Source organism: Nicotiana tomentosiformis, chromosome 6 (assembly GCF_000390325.3).
Source record: "Nicotiana tomentosiformis chromosome 6, ASM39032v3, whole genome shotgun sequence".
In the NCBI taxonomy this organism is placed as follows: domain Eukaryota; kingdom Viridiplantae; phylum Streptophyta; class Magnoliopsida; order Solanales; family Solanaceae; genus Nicotiana; species Nicotiana tomentosiformis.
In genome coordinates, this window is record NC_090817.1 from 129,417,682 (window position 1) to 129,438,338 (window position 20,657).

The following is a 20,657-nucleotide window of genomic DNA, read 5'->3' on the forward strand; positions in this document are numbered from 1 at the left end:
CTACTTCTTTTTGTGTTATTCAGCTATATTATGTTATATCGGGTTAGTTGGTTTGAGTCCGGAAGGAACTCGGAGTGAAATGAGACACTTAGTCTCATAATTGAAAATTTTAAGCTAAAAAAATGGATCGGATATGGACCTATGTGTAAACGACCTCGGATTTAAATTTTTATGATTCCAATAGCTCCGTATGGTGATTTTGGGCTAAGGAGCGTGTCCGGAATATTATTTGGAAGTCCGTAGAGGAATTAGGCTTGAAATGCCAAAAGTTTTATTTTTGAGAAATTTGACGCGGTGATTGACTTTTTGATATCGGGGTCGGAATCCGATTCTGAAAATTAAAATACCTCTGTTATGTCATTTAGGACTTGTGTGCAAAATTTAAGGTCAATCGGACGTGATTTAATAGGTTTCGAAGTTGTTTGTAGATATTAGAAATTTCAAAGTTCGTTAGGCTTGAATTGGGGCATAATTCATGGTTTTAGCGTTGTTTGAGGTGATTTGAGGATTCGACTAAGTTTGTATGATGTTTTAGGACTTGTTGGTATATTTGGTTGAGGTCTCGGGGGCCTCGGGTGAGTTTCGAATGGTTAACGGATCAAAAATTGATATACAACAGCTGCTGCAATTTTCTTATGTTGGAAATTTCTTCTGCCAGAATCGAACCCAGAAATCTCTCAGAATCAAGCCCAGATCGAGCCCAGGGTCGAGGGCCACTATCGAAGCTATGATTGAGCCCAGAGTCGAGGGCCACGATTGAAGCCATGATCGAGCCCAGGGTCGAGGGTCACGGTCGAAGGCCGGGTCGAAGACATGATCGAAGGCCTAGGATTGAGAACCAGGATCGAGGGCCAGGATCGAAGGCCAAGATCGAAGACCTCGATCGAAGGCCAAGATCGAGGCAGAACCGAGGTTGTCTGGGCAGAATTATAAAAACAGGGACTTCATCCCATTTGCCATTTTTGATAAATTGGAGCTTGAGGAGAGGCGATTTTTGATATATTTTCAAGTAAAACTTGAGGTAAGCCCCTTGTGATCATTTCTACTCCATAATATTGAATTATCATTGAATAATCCGACTAGATTACATGATTTTGAGGTGTAAATCGGAGATTAAAACTTAGAAATTTGGAAATAAGATTTGTAGATTTGAGGGTCGAGTTGAGGTCGGATTTTGGTAAAATTGGTATGGGTAGACTCGTGATTGAATGGGCTTTCGAATTTTATAACTTTGGTCGGGTTTTGATATGTGGCCCCCACATGCATTTTTGAGCTAAATTTTGGATTTTTATGAAATATTAGTATTTTCTTATGGAATTAATTCTAATAAATCTTATTGACTGAAATGAATTATTTGTGACTAGATTCGAGGTATTCGGAGGCCGATTTGCGAGGCAAAGGCAAAGAAGAGTAAAAAAAAGTTTCATGTTTTGAGGTAAGTAACGATTGTAAATCTAGTCCTGAGGGTATGAAACCCCGGATTTCGTATCATTCTACTATTTTGAAGTGACACACATGCTAGGTGACGGATGTGTGGGCGTGCACTGTTGGGGATTTGTGACTTGGTCCGGCCCGTAGAAACTGTAAAGTTGCATACTTTATTGAAACCATATGATACTTATATGTTTTAGAAAGAATTTCTGTAAATTGGGATGAATGCCATGTTTGGGCCTTACGCTAGCTATTTGGACCCTTAGGGGTTGTTTCTTACCATCCTCTCATTGTTTTCGATTGAAAATCTATACTCAGTCATGTTTATACTTATTTACCGCATAACTCAGTTTTATGACTCTATTTTGATGCATAAATATTTTGGGCCGAATGCCCTGTTTTATTGAAATGCCCGAGAGGCTTGAGAGGTTTATGACTGAGTGAGGCCGAGGGCCTGATCTGTGAGGATGAGTGTGGATCGGGGCTGTCCGCCTGCAGCATATTTATGATTGAGTGAGGCCGAGGGCCTGATTTGTGAGGATGAGTGTGGATCAGGGATGCCCGCCTGCAGCATACTTTATTATTTTGGCACGTAAGTTGTCCGTACAGATTATAGCGCTTGGGCTGAAGGAGCCCCTCCGGAGTCTGTACACACCCCCAGTGAGCGCAAGTACCTACTGAGTGCGAGTACCGAGTGCCGAGTTCTGAGTGACTGGGAGGCATGAGCGATTGTGAGGTATGCCCGAGTAGCAAGATTGACTGTGAGGTTTGCCCGAGGGGCTGTATATGAGTGATGTTTTGCCCGAGGGGCTATTTATGATTTCATCATTTTTTCTCACCTTTGCATTGAGCCTTTGTTTGATAAACTATTGAAAAAATATCTTTAAATGATTTTTACTGGAAGTGGGTTTAAACAAGATAATTTGATTCAAATCCTGATTTTTTTAAAAAAGCATATGGTATTTTACTGAGATTTCCTGATATGAACGTTATATGCTTTATTGCTCGTCACTCCTTCTCGGTCTTTATTTATTATTGTTAATTACTGAGTTGGCGTACTCACGTTACTCCCTGCACCTTGTGTGCAGATTCAGGTGTAGCTGGACACGGTAGCGGTTATTGAGTGTTCTGGTTGCAAATTTTCTTGGAGATAACAAGGTAGTTGTTTGGCGATCGCATCCCCTGCTCTTTTCCCTCTTATCTTCCTCTAGTTGTATTTAGCTATTTTCCGGGCTGAGTTAGCCTTGATATTGTTAGACAGATTGTAGTATATTCTCATGACTAGTGACACCCCGATGTCGGGCTTTTCTTTTTCGCACTTCTGTTTTTCTTTAATTTGAACTCTTTAAATGGAGGTTTTATGTTAATAACCTTGAAATTATCTTTGAAATGAAAATATCGGTTTGTTTTGGAAATGAGTCGGCTTGCCTAGCTCCACAATAGGCGCCATCACGACAGAGGTTAGTTTGGGTCGTGACAATTGTTCTACAGCTCTGAGCAATTGGTTCTGGTCTATTCTTTGCTTCATTATTTCTCGTCTACAAAGTCTGGTGAGTCTTGCTGATTACTATTCATCTATAGTGTGTTCCTTCTCTTGTATCACTGTTCGTTCAATTTATATGCTGTTATTTTTACTATATTTTAGTATAGAGTCTTTCTCTGACCTTTTCCTTATTTAATTTTTTGCTAAATTGACAGCAAAAAAATTGAGGGACAGTTAATATTTTATATTTTTGTAGGTTATTATATGATGGATAAAAGTTGGATACTTCTTAGGAATAGGGCATTACAAGAATATTTGAATGGCGTGGAACAATTTTTGAACTTTGCATTTTCAAATCTTAATGTTGGTATAAGAATTCAATGTCCGTGCACTAACTGTAACCACGTGCGTAGGAAAACGCGAGAAGAAGTCAAAATAAATTTACTTAGGTGGGGTATAGATCCAACATATAATAAGTGGATTCATCATGGTGAGTCGGATTCATCTTCAGATGATGAAATAAATTCTAGTGCAAATTCAGATTTAGAAAATGATGATGCTGCCACTTTCGAGATGTTGCATGACATGTATCACGGTGTTCCTACAGATAATATAACTCATGATCAGTCTGACGAGTCGGCTGAGTCTAGATATGAAGAACCTAATGCAGAAGCTAAGAGTTTTTATCGGTTGTTAAAGGATACAGAGTAGAAGTTATATCTAGATTGTGAAAAGTTTTTAAAGCTCTCTTTTGTAATGCGTCTTTTTCAAATGAAGTGTTTGTATGGTTGGAGTAATACTTCATTAGACTCTTTATTAAAACTATTAAGTGATGTTTTTCCCAAAGGACATGTTCTCCCTAATTCTATTTACGAAGTTCAAAAAATTATTAAAGATTTGGGTCTAGATTATGTGAAAATAGATGCTTATGTTAATAATTGCATCTTATATAGAAAGGAATATGCGGATCTTAAGCAATGTCCTAAATGTGGTGAGAAAAGATGGATAGTACGGAAAGGAGAAGATGATGACAATGAGGTTGCTTCAAGTAAATTGAATAAGAGAAAGAAAGAAATTCCTAGAAAAATTCTTAGATGCTTTCCTTTGATCCTAAGATTACAACGGTTGTTTATGACTAAACCGCGGAAGATATGAGGTGGCATAACAATAAGCGAGTTGATGATGGAGTATTAAGGCATCCAGTTGACTCACTGACATGGAAAACTTTTGATGAGAAACATTTGGATTTTGCATCAGATCCACGTAATGTAAGACTTGGACTTGCTTCAAATGGTTTTAATCCTTTTGGTTCCATGAGTAATGCCTATAGTATGTGGCAAGTATTCTTAATTCCGTATAATCTTCCCCCATGGCTATGCATGAAACAATCTAATATTTTGTTATCCTTGCTTATTCCTGGCCCAAAAAGTCCCGGTATGGATATAGATGTGTATCTCCAACCTTTGGTTGATGATTTGAAAAAATTAAGGGAGGATGGAATTGAGACTTATGATGCTTTTAAGCAACAAAATTTTCAATTGTGCGCTTCTTTATTGTGGACAATTAATGACTTTTCAGCATATGCTATGTTGTCCGGTTGGAGCACAAAAGTTAAATTTGCTTGTCCAGTTTGTCATGTAAATACTTGCTCCATTTACTTAAAATATAGTCGAAAGCATTGCTATATGGGTCATCGTAGGTTCTTGGAAATAAATCATCCTTATCGTCAGACCAAAAGTTTTTTTTGATAACACAAGGGAAGAAAGACCTGCACCACAAGCATTGAGTGGAGATGATGTGCTTGCACAACTAAATACATCCCTACAAGGATCCACGGGTGACAACACAAGAAAAAAAAATGAAATGCCGAAAAACGTGATAACTGGAAGAAGAAAATTATATTCTTTGAACTCCCATATTGGAGGAATGTATTGTTGAGACATAATTTGGATGTAATGCATATAGAAAAAAATATTAGTGAAAGCGTGATAGGAGCGTTGTTAGATATTGACGGAAAAACAAAGGACACATTGAAATATCAATTGGACATACAAGAGATGAGAATAAAAAAGCCTCTTCATCCAATAAAAAGTGGGGATAAGTACATACTTCCTCCTGCTAGTTATACAATGTCCAAAACTGAGAAGATTAAATTCTGTCAACTCATCAAAGATGTCAAGTTTTCGGATGCTTATGCTTCTAACATTAGTCGTTGTGTTAATGTTAAGGAAGCTAGACTTTTTGGACTTAAAAGTCACGATTACCATGTTCTTATCCAGCGTATCTTTTCACTTATCATCAAAGGGATTTTGCCAAAGGATGCATATGATCCGTTAATTGAATTGTCATTATTCTTTAGTGATTTGTGCACTAAAGAGTTGCATATGGATAAGTTAGATAAAATAAATAAAAGTATACGGGTGACAATTTGCAAACTAGAACGTATTTTTCTACCATCGTTCTTTGATGTTATGGTTCATTTGGCAATCCATTTAGCAAAGGAGGCAAAGGAGGGTGGTCCTGTTCAATTTCGATGGATGTATTTCATCGAGAGGTTAGATTTTTACTACTCTAAATTTTTCTTTTAGTTGAAATTTGCTCGAAACTAATATATCTTTACTTAACAGAATGTTGCGCATATTAAAAGGTTATATAAACAACATGGCTCGCCCAGAAGGGTTAATTGCTGAGGGCTATCTTGCAGAGGAATGTATGGCATTCTGTTCCAAATATTTGACTGATATGGAGACAAAGGAAAATCGCCCGGATATGAATTTTAATTCTTCCAACATGGATCCTAATGGCTTATCTGTATTCAACTGTCGTGGTAAGCTATTTGGAGGGGGTGATTGGACAAAATTGAATGATCTTGAAATCAAGCCAGCATATTTTTACATCCTTCAAAATTGTGCAAAAATTGGCCCTTTTATCGAGTAAAATACTTTTCACTTATTTTACATCATTTTCTTCTTATGATTTTTTTCAACGACTATCTTGTAATGTTTTCATTTTATTTTATATTCACCATCTATAAGGAACATTTAGAAATATTAACAAAGGAGAATAGTAGAAATGTTGCCAAGAGGCACAAGGAGGAATTTTCTGCTGCACTTTTCAATATTATTACAAATTTAAGTTGTTCAGATGAAGCAAGTCCTGCAAGTCCTACGGATGACATCATGGTAAGTTAGCTCCACCTAATTCATGTAAAAGTAAATTTCTTATAAATAAGTAGATACATCTTAGAAGGAACAAGAGCACCAGAAAGAATTGTGTGAATTCATGAATGCTTGTATTTTGATAACCATCTTTCATCCTAAGTAATTATTTGATATATTTCACCTAAACTCTAGAAAAATATAAATCCCAATATCTTCGCTTTCAGTACACATCTTAAGTAATAGTGGAAGCCACCCCAGCCTTTTTAAAATTTGATGTCTGATTTTAACAATTTTGCCGATTTTGTAGCACATTTATCGTCATGTTTTCTACATGGCAGTTTTTTTTTATAAGAAGTAGGATCCTTATCATATGGCCCCACGCTTGTGCATCCTTATGTGCATATATGCTCTAAACAATACATTGCTTTGCTTTGCTCCAAATACAACCTCTGCTATGCTTATGTTCATCTTTTGTACTTCAATGAAATGGATTATTTGTCTCTCCCCTCCTTCCTTTTTGACTTCTTATTTGGCTGTCTAAAAGTACTATGGATGACATCATGATAAGTAATATTCATAAAATAATACTAATGAATAAATATTAAATACATTTTAGCCTCTCTTCTTTCATTTTTCTTTAGATTTTTCTACTGGAACATAAAAAAATCAGTTTTATATAAGTACAGAAATCCTTTTTTACTTTCAAAACTCTACAACTTCATTTATATACAACTACCTTTATGTGATAGGATCTTGTGACTAATAGTAATTATTCAACAAGGGGAACAACAACCTAAAGAAAAAAGAAATGAATTACATGTATTGGCAAGACAGAGATGCTTAAATTGGGAGAGGTGCCGACAATGAAGCATTATAAGTTCAGTTGAAAATGTTAAGATCAAGAATATCCAATTTAAATTCTATGAACATTACAGAGTATTTGTCCAAGTTGGATAATGGTGTCAATTCATTTTTGTATTTTAAATAGTGTTATCTTTCTATTGTTCGCAATGTACATGTTATATGTTTAGTTGGTTGCACCTTTGTTCTTGCAGTCATTTTAGTTTAATGAGGTTAAAGAGTTTCTGAAATATTTTCTAATCTATTTTTATTCAGTTTTTTTGGAGTGGATACTTGATATGATATCTTGGAGCTTATGTTATAATATTTTTTTAGCTGAATATTTCTACCCCTACCGTACTGTCTAATGTAAATAGGCATTTGTGATTCCCTCTATTTTAAATCAAAGTCTAATTATAATTTTTTTTGTAGGATGATGAAGCGTAAACCAACGCTACTTGTAATCTGGTTCATGTGCTGCACAAGCCGGAAGATTTGTCTTTTGGGTTCTATTAGATTAGAATTTAGTGACCTAGGACATATGATGTTTTTATCCTTTTGTAAGTAAAAACTTTTAGAAATATTTAGATTTTAGAAGGGTGTAAATATCTAGTACAACAACTTTATGTATTGACTTTTTTGCATATATATATATATATATATATATATATATATATATATATATATATATATAATATTTAGTAATTTATATACATTTGTTAAAAATCTAAAAGCATATAGGAATTATGTATATAGCAACAAATCATAAGTTGTTGCTAAAAATATTTCACGAATCTTATATGCAACAATTAATGTTGTTGACACAAAGTAACTTATTGCCACAATAACGCTTGTTGTTCTTGATAACAAATTAACTAGTAATTCTCGCCATTTTTTTTGCAACAACTTATATTGTTGGAAAAATGATTGATTTGTCGCAACAATTATTGTTGTTGCTGAATATATTTTTATAAACCACAATTATACGCCTTTATAACAACAAAATATAATTTATTGCAACAACAAGATTTGTTGCGTTGATTTAGCTTTTTGGCAACAACATTAGTTCTTGTTGCATAGTTTTTTCGCATCGGAGTTTGCTGCAACAACGTGCAACAACTTATTTTTTGTTGCGAAAAGTATTTTTCGCAACGACAACCAACATATTACAACAAAAAATATTGTTGCAAATTCCGTAGTTTCTTGTAGTGTTTAATTATGGTATTTTATGTGACATGAATGTACCACCTAAATTTAAGGGCAAGTTCTACAAAGCAGTAGTTAGACCGGCCATATTGTATGGAGCCGAGTGTTGGCCAGTCAAGAAATTCCATGTCTAGAAGATGAAAGTAGCATAAATGAGGATGTTGCGATGGACGTGTGGGAATACCATAAAATATAAGATTAAGAATGAATATATTAGGGACAAAGTGGGTGTGTCCCATGTGGAAGAGAAGTTGAGGGAATCGAGGTTGAGATGGTTTGGTCATGTGAAGAGGAGAGAAGATGATGCCCCGGTTAGGAGGTGCGAGAGGTTGCCAGTGGCGAGTCAGAGAAGGGGTAGAGGGAGGCCTAAGAAGAAGTGGGGTGAGGTGATTAGGCAGGACATGGCTCTGCTCCAGCTTACCGAAGACATGACCCTCGATAGAAAGGAGTGGAGGTCGAAAATTAGGGTGGTAGGTTGATAGACAGTCTAGAGTTTGCCTTGTCTTACTAGTAATAGTTGTACTAGTCGGGTACCTTCCTATTCCTAGTCCCTTGTTTATATACGGTATGTCAGTATTAGTAGTGAGATTGGCACTATTCTTGTTGTTTTATTTCCTTGGATCTTTGTCATTATCCGTTGTATTATTTACTTACACTGTCTTATTACATTATTGTTGCTATTGTTTCTCTATTACTCCATTTTTTATTTTTTATTTTTACGTTCTTGAGCCGAGGGTCTTTCGTCGGAAACAGTATATCTACCTTCATAGGTAGGGATAAGGTCTGTGTACACACTATACTCCCCAGATCCCACTTGTGGGATTCCACTAGGTTGTTGTTGTTTACTTTGAATTGAAAATATGGAAGTATTTTAAAGTTTTTCGTATGTTTAGTTCATTTTCTTAATTAAAAGTCGAGAACTTATTACTCTATCTTTTTTCCAAAAGTAACATCTTTAAGGAGTGAAAGAATATTGTGCTTTTTATTCTTGTTTTAGTTAGTCAAAAGGAAAATTATGGAATTTGAAGGAAATAAATTTTCCTATTGGGCAGTACAAACAATATTTTGTCAATTTCCTTCTTATGTTCCTTTGCGTTTAAAACAGCTACCATTTTAAGTTAGATAGTTAAATGCTCTCTTTGAATCAATTTTCCAAAGGTAAAACTCAATTTAACTAGTATTAATATTTAACGATTAAATTTTTTTAAATGTTTTGCCATTTATCTTGATTCTTGTCTTATGTTCCATTATTTCTTTTATTTCTTAAAATAACTTAGTGACTAATAACAGTTGGTTATAATCTTGGAAAGTAAAAATAAGAAGAAAATCAAAATATCAAGAGCAAGTAATCCAAAAACTATTTACGCGGCTTGTTTGGATGATTGCTACGTATCGTTTCACAATGTGTATTGCATGGTATAATATTATATTGCATTATTTTTATGTATATTATATTTAGATAGATTGTACGGTTTGACGTCTTTTCATAATATTACACACCATCAAAACTTACAATATTACAACAACAAAAATACAGGGTAGAATTATTATATAAAATGATATAATAAATAATAAAATAAAATTATTTAATAATAATGAAGTGAAAGATGAGAAAAATAAAGGTAACGATCACACCAAAAGGGAATTTTCCCCAAGATTATCAAGATAGATCCAAAGTCTCTCCTTCCACCAGTTTTAGGATAAACAGCTGTATGCTCCTAGGTTTTTAATGCTGTAAAATCAAATTCCTACTCTGTAATGACTTAATCGGTCATTTTGACTTTTAGAACCCCGTTCTACTAAATAAAACTCCCTGTATATGCTTTTATTAATTTATGACTTGCGGGGATAGTTGGTTCGGGATCTGGAAGTGTTCGAGTTGAAATCGGAACACTTGGTTCCTTAAGTTGGCCTTAAGATGTTAAGTTTGACTTCGGTCAATATTTTTAGAAAAAGACCCCGGAATAGAATTTTGATGATTCCAACAGCTCCGTATGGTGATTTTGGATTTAGGAGCGTGTTCGGAATTTTATTTAAAAGTCCGTAGTTAAATTAGGCTTGAAACGGCTAAAATAAAAATTTAAGCTTGGAAGTTTGACCTGAGAGTTGACTTTTTGATATTGGGGTTGGAATCCAGTTCCGAAAATTTTCAGGTTATGTCAATTATGACTTGCGTGCAAAATTGAGGTTAATCGGACTTGATTTGATAGGTTCCAACGTCGTTTGTAGAAATTAAAATTTTCAAAATTCATTAGGCTTGAATCTATGTGTGATTCGTATTTTTAGTATTGCTGGATGTGATTTGAGGACTCAACTAAGTTCGTATGATATATTAGGACTTGTTGGTATATTTGGTTGAGGTCCCGAGGGTCTCGGGTGAGTTTCAGATGCTTAACAGATTATTTTTGGACTTGGCTTGGTAGCTGAAGTTCTGGTTTCTGCACGTTCTGGTTCCCTTCTACGCGACCGCTTGAGAAGGCATGCGATCGCGTAGGGTTAATTGGGCAGCTGGAATTTTGTGCTATGCGATCGCGTGGGTGAGTCCGCAATTGCGTAGGTTGGGCAAGTCTGTGCATCGCGATAGCGTGGCGTTGTTTGCGATCGCGTAAGGTTAATTATGGGCTGCTGAGTTTTGTGCTTCGCGATCGCATGAAGCGGGATACGATCGCGTAGTTTTGATATTTTGTGACTCGCGAACGCGTGAAGAAGTTCGCGTTCGCGTAGAGTAACGAGTCAGAAGCTGGGCCACATGCTCAATGCTTCGCGATCGCGTGAGAAGCCTTTACTATCGCGTAGGCTTGTAGAGACTGTGCTTCGCGATTGCGTGGGATTTTTCGCGATCGCGTAGAGTTAAATCTGGACAGTGCAAATTTGTACTTCGTGATCGCGTGTGGATGTTCGCGATCGCGAAGAGTAAAAGCCTGAGCAGAATGCTTAAGTTCTGATTTTTTATTTTTAACGATTTGGAGCTCGGATTGAGGCGAGTTTTGGGAGATTTTTAGAGAAAATATCGGGGTAAGTGTTCTTAACTCAATTTTGGTTAGATTACCCAAATCCATAATTGTTTTTATCAGTTAATTGGTGATTTAAGTTGAAATTTTTTTGAAAACCCTCTTGGATAGATTTGAGAATTTGAGAGTCGAATTTTTATTGGAATTTAGTTATTTTGGTATGGTTAGACTCGTGGTTGAACGGACGTTTATATTTCATAATTTTTGTCGGATTCCGAGATGTGGGCCCCATGGGCAATTTTTGATTTAATTTCGGATTTTTATTGAAAAATATAGTATTTTCTTATGGAATTAATTCTATAATTTTTGTTGACTATATCGAATTAATTATAACTAGATATGAGTCGATTAGAGTTAGAAAATTGAGAAAAAGACATACTACGTGATTAAATTGTATCAAGTCGAGGTAAGTGACTTGTCTAACCTTGTGTGGGGAAAATTTTCCCTAGGATTGGTATTGAAGTGATAAATTTTAATGTATTAAAAGTCGTGTATACGAGGTGACGAGTGTGTACACGGGTTAAATATGGAAGATTATGTCTTTAAATTTTGTAGATCATTGTTGCATATTAATTAAATAATTTTACCTTGTTATATTCTTCATCATTGATTTAAATGTTTATGTTTTAAATTTGTTTGACATTTTCCTGCTAATTGTTTTACCTGTTTAGTTGAAACTTGGTTTCTTTTATTCTGTGTATTATTTAAAGGGAGATTTTCTTTAAATTAAATATTATTAATATGAATTATTTGACATTTTAAAATTGGTATTGAAGCAACGTATTAAAATTTTGAAATATTATTTTGTTGAGTTATTTATTCACGAATATTTTGTGAGATTTTTGTGCTCATTGTGATAGAGCTGTGAGCTCTTTATTATGGAAAAATATTATTGTTGAATTATTTTAGCATGAGCCGTGAACTCTTTATTATGAAAAAATATTGTTGTTGATTTAATTTGGCAAATTAAAATATTTGGGCACTTGAGGTGCAAATTGTGATATATTGTGATATTGATACGCATGCGGTGGTATAAAGTCTGGGTATTGAAACGCATGCGGTGAGATAAGGATGGCTTGATACGCGTGGCTAGTAGGGAAAACTACTAGAAGTCATGCGGTGTAATAAGGATGGCTAAAACGCAGAATGTTATTTCGGGAAAAATATTTTCTTTAAAATAAATTGTGAAGTCTCCCGCGGTGATATAAGGAAATGAGATATTGTGAATTTATTTATGATTTGGGACTACGAGGCGGTACCTCGGGAGTGCCCTTGTTGATAATTGATTTATGGTCGCAGTTGCCTTTGATTATTGTTGTGATTTTCTTAAAGTTGAAAAGAATTCTGTTTTGTTTCCACGAGGTATTAATTTCCATTATATGGTGTAATTAAATGGTGACATACTACTTGACTCATTTCCATTGTCATATTATTTTATTATATTATTAAACATTTTACCATGCCATTAATTATTTTTCAATAGGGCCTGATGTGACCTCGTCACTACTCTACCGATGTTAGGCTTGGCACTTACTGGGTACCACTGTGGTGTACCCATACTACGCTTCTGCACATTTTTTTGTGCAGATCCAGGTACATCTTATCAGACCAGGCACCAGTAAACTAGCTATACGAGGAGAATTCGAGGTATATCTGCTAGCGTCCGCAGACTCCGGAGTCCCCTTCTATCTTACTATGTTGTCTTCCTTATTTGCTTTAGACTCTAATGTATAGAGACATAGAGAATAAATTCTTAGAAGCTTGTGATTTATTTCTACCGGGTTTGAAAGTTGTAATTAAGTGAATTGCAGATATATTTATTTCATATTTCTATTATTATTCCGCATTGATAGGCTTACCTAGTCTTAGAGACTAGGTGCCATCACGACATCCTACGGAGGGAATTTGGGGTCGTGATAAGTTGGTATCAGAGCACTAGGTTCATATGTGTTATGAGTCACAAGCAGGTTTAGTAGAGTCTTGTGGATCGGTACAGAGACGTCTGTACTTATCTTCAGGAGGTTATGGAACTGTTAGGAAAATATTCACTTCTTTGATTTCTTATTGCGCAATTGTTGAATTCAAAGTTCTAAACTATTATCTTTCTATTCTCTCACAGATGGTGAGGGCACGCACAACTGGATCCGATGATCAGATACCTGCGCACCCTGTTGGAGCCGCAAGAGGCCGGGGTCAGGGTAGATGCTGAGCCAGAGGCCGAGGAAGACCACGTGGTGCAGCCAGAGCACCTGCACGAGCTGCTGCACCAGAGCTACCAGTAGCTCCAGTTGGAGAGCAGGCACCTGAGACGTATGTTACTACTCCTGCACTTCAGGAGACTCTTGCCCAGTTTTTGAGCATGTTTGGCACTCTAGCTCAGGCAGGGTTAATTCCACTTGCTCCTGCCATATCTCAGGCCGGGGGAGGAGCACAAACTCCCGCCGCCCGTACTCCAGAGCCATGGGCCCAAGTTGACCATGCCCCAGAGATTATACTAGTGCAGCCAGTGGCCCCAGTTCGGCCTGAGATTAGGACAGCAGTTTCAGAGGGGGAGCAGCTCAGGCTCGAGAGGTACAAGAAGTACCACCCTCCCACTTTCAGTGATTTAGCTTCAGAGGATGCTCAGGGTTGTCTGGAGGAATGTCACTGTATCATTCGTACTATGGGTATTATGGATTCCAGTGGGATTTCTTTCACGGCATTCCAGTTTATAGGAGTAGCCTACCAGTGGTGGCAGACATATGAGTTGGCTAGTCCCGCTGAGGCAACTTCACTCACTTGGATTCAATTTTCAGATATGTTCTTAAGGGAGTATGTTCCTCATAGTTTTAAAGATACATGGCGTGCAGAGTTAGAGCAGCTGCGCCAGGGTTCTATGACCGTGTTAGAAAATGCAGTTCGATTTAGTGAGTTGGCTAGGCATGCACCAACCTTAGTTACTACTGTTCGAGAGCGGGTTCACAGATTTATTGAGGGTCTCCACCCTAATATCAGATTCAGTATGTCCCGAGAGATAGAGATGGACATCACACACCAACAGGTGGTGTCAATTGCTAGGAGATTGGAAGGTATGCGGACTCGGGAGAGGGAAGAGAGGAAAGCTGTAACGACCCGGCCGGTCATTTTGAGTATTATAACCTTACTTCCCCCTTTACTGCTCAAATTGTACTTTACAGTTGTTGTGTGAATTGCCGGGGTAAATGGTTCAGGTCCGGTGAGGTTTTGGAATGAATTAGAATACTTAGTTCCAAGGTTTAAAGTTTAAGTTAAAATAGTGACCGTATGTCTATTTATATGTAAACGACCCTAGAATGAAGTTTTGATGATTCCAATAGCTCTGTATGGTAATTTTGGACTTAGGAGCGTGTCCGGAAAATTATTTGGAAGTACGTAGTGAAATTTGGCTTGAAATGTCGAAAGTTAAATTTTTGGGAAGTTTGACCCGGGGGTTGACTTTTTAATATCGGGGTCGGAATCCGATTCTGAAAATTTGAATAGGTCCGTAATGTGAAATGTGACTCGTGTGCAAAATTTGAAGACAATCGGACGTGATTTGATAGGTTTTGGCGTCGTTTGTAGAATTTGGAAATTTTAAAATTTATTAGGCTTGAATCCGTGTGTAGTTCATATTTTTGAGGTTTTTTGATGTGATTTGAGGCCTCGAGTAGGTCCGTGGTGTGTTTTAGGACTTATTGGTGTATTTGGACGGGGTCCCGAGTGGCTCGGGTGAGTTTCAGATGGTTGACGAATCAAATTCAACTTGAAACATTTCTGGAACTACTGCCTAATGGTATGATCGCACCTGCGAAGCTTTTGATCGTAGGTGCGAAGCCGCATGTGCGCGAGATCAGTCGCAGAAGCGGCCAAGGGTGGGATTAGGCAGTGCTCGCAGGTGCGAGGAATTTTACGCATCTGCGAGGCTGCAGGTGCGAAGGTGTTGGTGCAGATGCGGACTGGGGCTGGCCTGGGGCGAACGCAGGTGCGAAGGGTTTGCGCATCTGCGAGCCCGCATATGCGAGAATGGCACCGCAGATGCGAGGTTTTGAGAGGTTGGCACTGTCCGCAGACGCGCAATTTGTTCCGCAAATATGGATGCGCAAGTGCGAGCCCAGGCACCGCAGGTGCGAAAATGCCTGGGCAGTGTTTAAAACGAGGGTTCCGAGAATTTTTCTCATTTTCGGATTTTGGAGCACGGTTTGGGCGATTTTGGAGAGGAAATTTCCATACAACTTGAAGTAAGTGTTCTTAACTCCCTTATTATTATATTCCATGAATTAATCTTCATTTTTGGTGTAAGATTATTGAATCTTCAAGAGAAATAGAAGAAAATTTCTATAATGTCACAAAATGTATTTTGCAAGTTTGAATACCGATTTGGAGTCGGATTTGAGTGAATTTAGTATGCTGAACTTGTAATTGGATGGGTTATCGTATTTTATGAGTTTCGTCGAATTTCGAGACGTGGGCCCCACATGTAATTTTTGGGGCGTAATTTCGGATTTTGTGGAAAATATTAGCATTTTGACATGAAATTAATTTCTATAAATTGTGTGGACTGAATCAAATTAATTATGGTAGATTCGAGCCGTTCGGGAGTTGATACGCGCAGAATGAAATTTCTGGAGCATTGCTTAGCTTGCTCGACATTGGATTTTGCTTGTTCGAGGTAAGTAACTCTTCTAATCTTGGAGTTGAGGGTATGAATCCTGAATATATGTATTTTGTGAATTGTTGGGAGGTGAAGCACATGCTAGGTGACGGGCATGTGGGTGTGCACTATAGAAATTGTGACATAACTGTTTCTGTGGAATTTTATTGTGAAATAATCTTGGCATTTTCCATGCGGTTTTATGTGTTAAAGAAATTGAGCTAAAAAGAATATTAAAAATCATGTTGATGCTATGTGCCTGTATTATTGGGACCCACAGAGGTCATATTGCTGTGAATTATTGTGTTAAATTAAAAATTTATACTCAGTCATATTCATTTCATTGCATATCATATCTCAGTCTCTGTTGTTATTTATTGATACATCATATCATCATTTTGGGCTATTTTTCATGACATTGTGAGCCCGAGAGACTGGAGAGATTGATGACTGAGTGAGGCCGAGGGCCTGATTTGTGAGGATATTTATGGGAACGGGCTGCACGCCGCAGCATGTTGCATATTTATGGGATCGGGCTGTATGCCGCAGCATGTTTGATATCGGCCGAGGGCCTGATTGTGAGGATAAGTGTGGATCGGGGCTGCCCGCCTGCAGCACACTTTATTATTGTAGCACGTGAGTTGTCCGTGCAGGTTATAGCACTCAGTGAGCGTAAGTACCTACTGAGTGTGAGTGCCGAGTGCTGAGTGACTGGGAGGCATGAGTGATTGTGAGGTATGCTCGAGTGGCAATAGTGATTGTGAGGTATGCCCGAGTGACAAGAGTGATTGTGAGATATGCCCGAGTGGCAAGAGTGATTGTGAGGTATGCCTGAGTGGCACGAGTGACTGTGAGATTTGCCCGAGGGGCTGTATATGAGTGATGTTCTGCCCGAGGAGCTGTTTATGATTTTATCATTAAGTTGCATCGTATTGGAATGCACACATGACATACATGCATAAAGATGTATTTCCTCGTGCTGTACTGCATCACATCATTCATGATTTTTCACACATTTTTGACAGATGGGCATAGTGATGCATTTGGTTTTACACGGGTTATCCGGAAGGAAAATGAAACATCTTATTTATTATTGACAAGATTTTGGGAGAAATTTATTATTTTCAAACTATTCATATTTTTGGCAACTCCGGCAAACGATTTGGGTTTTCACTGATGTATTTGAAAGGAAGAACTATTATTTTTGAAATCATGATTTGGCTGAGCATTTTATCCCTGAGTTACTTCTGGTATTATTTGCTTTATGTTATTATGGACTGTTGTGGACTATTGGTTATGGACCCGACCTTGGTAGAAGCTCGTCACTACTTTCAACCTACAGCTAGGTTTGTTACTTACTCAGTACATGGGGTCAGTTGTACTGATACTACACTTCTGCACATTGCGTGCAGATTTTGGCTGTTGTTGTTGCTGTGCTCGATGGTTGCGGGACTTGAAGATGTACCTGCATTCCTGTTGTAGCTGCCTCTTGTTTATGGTAGCCTTAGATTTATAAAAGCTCTGTTTATGTATTATTCAAACAGACTATGTATTTATTTCATTCCGCTTTGTATACTCTATTCTTAGAAGCTCATGATTTGTTCTACCAGTTCTTGGGAGATGTATAAGATTAAGATGTTTATTTACTTAAATTACTTTAATAATTATTATTGGAATTGGATAATTAAAAGTTGGCTTACCTAGCGGGTTGGGTTAGGTGCCATCACGACCAGTTGGATTTTGGGTCGTGACAAGGTGGTATTAGAGCACTAGGTTCATAGGTTCTACAAATCATGAGCAAGTGTATAGTAGAGTCTTGCGGATCGGTATGATGACATCCATACTTATCTTCGAGAGGCTACAGGGCATTTAGGATATATACTTCCCATCTTTCTTTCCTTATCGTGCGAGATTGATTCAGCTTGAGACATAACTCTTTGAATTCCTTCCACGTATTCGTATGTGCACATGAGCACTCGGTATCAGCTGTGCATCGCCGGCTTGTGATTTTATGAACGAGGTTCAAGATGTGTATTTTGTGTTTTGGTGATGGGCCAGTCTGGAGGACTTGAGGCCAGGTTTAGACCGCATCTTAGGCTCGGTAGCTTTAGTTGTAACCTGTACATTTGGATTCATATGTCCGGTAATGTCCCTACAGGTGGAATTTGTGGCTCGATGAGCGGTGGAATAGCTTTGTGATGAGTATGATGTAACTGCGGAACGTGTTAAGACGTTTTAAATATGACGAGAAGTGTTTCCTTGAAATGTAAAGGAAAGGTTATTGGGTGCTTGTTTTTTGTTTCTATCTGACGTACAGTCCCGATGTGAATGTTTTGAAGGATCTTTCACGATTGTTAAATTTTGGGACAAATTAAATTCTCATATCTGGTTAGTGAGTTTGGACCCAGATAGACTAAGTGATTGCATAGTAATTGTGACTGTGAAAGGGTATAACAAGATACCAGTTTGAGGCTAAGCAGGTGGGTTATCCCCTGCAGAGTAATCTACGTAGGTGTATTCCTTATGATATGAGTAGAGATTTTCTTTTCTGCCGACGAGGTGTATGGGTGGAAATTTGAATTTGAATCTGGCTGATAAAGTTGACTTGAGTGTCAAGAGAATAAATGCAAGCTTAGTGGATGATTGAAGTATTTTATGGTTTGCGTTGTATGAGCTTGAGAAAGATTTTTCGTTGAACCAACTGTGGTATTATGACAGTAATAGAGTATGGATATTGCGAGTTATCTAGTGTTTAAATTTATGGCTTTGAGCCAATTGGGGGAGTCTGCTATTTATAATTTGATTTCATGGTTAGGTGTTAAATTTTAATTTTGGTCTGAGGCATACTTGTGGGTTACCTATGACTTGCAAAAGTTGAGATCGAGGATGACTCGAATAAGGAAATTCCTAGTTAAGGATTATATTGCACGTATGAGTAAATGAAATTCGCGGGATGAGTGAGTTGTTATTGTTGAATGATGTAGTACGCACGGAGTATGAATTTGATATGCGGTGTTAAAGTAGAGTTACTTCTTTGAGTGTTGTGGTGCTAATGGGGCACGTGTCTTTTGGCCCATTTGGGCGGCGCAATTAGATTTGAACAAAGTGGGTGACTCCCGAGAAAAATTCCAGTGGGTTTGAGAATTATATATAGCAATTGAGAATGTTTCCGGACTTGTGTATGGATAAAATCCGAGATTTGCGTTTGATGGTGCATGGACTTGCGGAAATTCTATATGACTATGGATTCTACATTTTTGTATAAGGAAGGTAAGAAGAACAATTTCAAATTCACATAAGGTATTCTCAGAGTGAGTGTTATAGTTGTGGTATTTTTGAAGGTGTTTAAGAAGAATACAGTTGCTAAGGTTTGTAGGGTGAGTTGTGGTTAAACATCGTGGTATTTTAGCAAGAAGAAGTATCAATCTGAAAACAAATTCGGAAGGGACTCGGAGAAAATAGGACAACTGGGTAGTAGGTTGGATCAGTATGGCAATGGATATGATCGGTTCTTTAGGTGCTTATGATGTGGAGGTTTTCTACAGGTTCTTTGTGGCAATACACCTGGACTTGGCGACCTGCGTAGCTTGGTCGAGCTAGAGGAATTTGGTTTTAAGGGCTTGATTATGTGCAAATAGATTCCAAAGTATTCTTGATGGTTTCTACCGGTGTGAGGAACGTGTTGTGAATTGTGATTTTCTCCTGGAAAGAAGCAAGAGAAAGGTTTCTAACTAAAATGGTATGTAAATTATTGGTGACTCAAAGTTGATAATAAGATTCTTGTGCTTTTCACATGATGGCAAGATAGATGTTATGTGTTGTACGAAAGCTAGATTTTCATGTACAAGGTGGCAGTAGAGTCTTGAAGAGAAGGTAACGAATGTTGGACAACATGGATAGTTTCAAATAACTAGATGAATACTATTACTACTTGGTGTTGTATGAGAAAGAGGCGGACTTCAGAAAGCGCATTGTATTTTGGCTTACAGATGTATAAATTAGTATTCCGGTACTCACATGGTTGATAGACTGTTGATATTCAAAATTTGTTAAGTGGCACGGAAGAATTTTTAAAGTATTTCTCGTAGGATGATCGTGTATGAGAGAGGTGTTAGACATTCGGGCGGTGGAGATAGAATCAAATATGGTGATTCGCGTGTTCTATGGATTTGGAGATTGGGAGTTCTCAGGAGCGGATTGTTTTATGGTTGTGGACTGTGAAGTTGTGGCCGGAGCTAGCCAGATGATAGAATGTGTTATGATTCAGTCATTATGGATTTTTGGAAGAATTTTTATCTATTTGTGGGTAACCCGAGTTGATTTGGCGGTCCATTGGTTGGGCCCAATTAAGATGTGTATTCTACACCGAGCCGGAATGGTTGGCTCCATACTGCTATTGTTGAGGGATGTGTCATTCAGTTGATGTTGAGCTTATTCGTGTTCTGAGATGATCTGTGAGTTACTCCTTTATGCTAAGAGGAGTTGTGATTCATTGGTTATGTGCACAGATGGTGCGGTTCTATTTGAGCTTTATAGTGGAATTTGAGCATGATGAGTATTTGGGTATTGCATGATCGATTGCGTAATGGTTATGTTCTTTCAGGTTTTGTATGGCATTTTTGTCATTTGCCTCTCCGTGGTTATTGATTTTGAGCAGGGTGGCTCGGGGTATATAATATGGACCAACGTTTGGATGGGGACACCTATTGCAGCGGAGCTATGTTAAGGTATGAACCTTGTGTTAGAATCAGGTGATGGTTCTACGGTGTATGATGAATTTTTAGTGTTTCGTTGTGGCTGTACTTGTTAATCTTGCGAGGCAGTTCTCTCATTTGAGTCATTTTCATGACTGAGTACATTTGAATTGTTACATATTG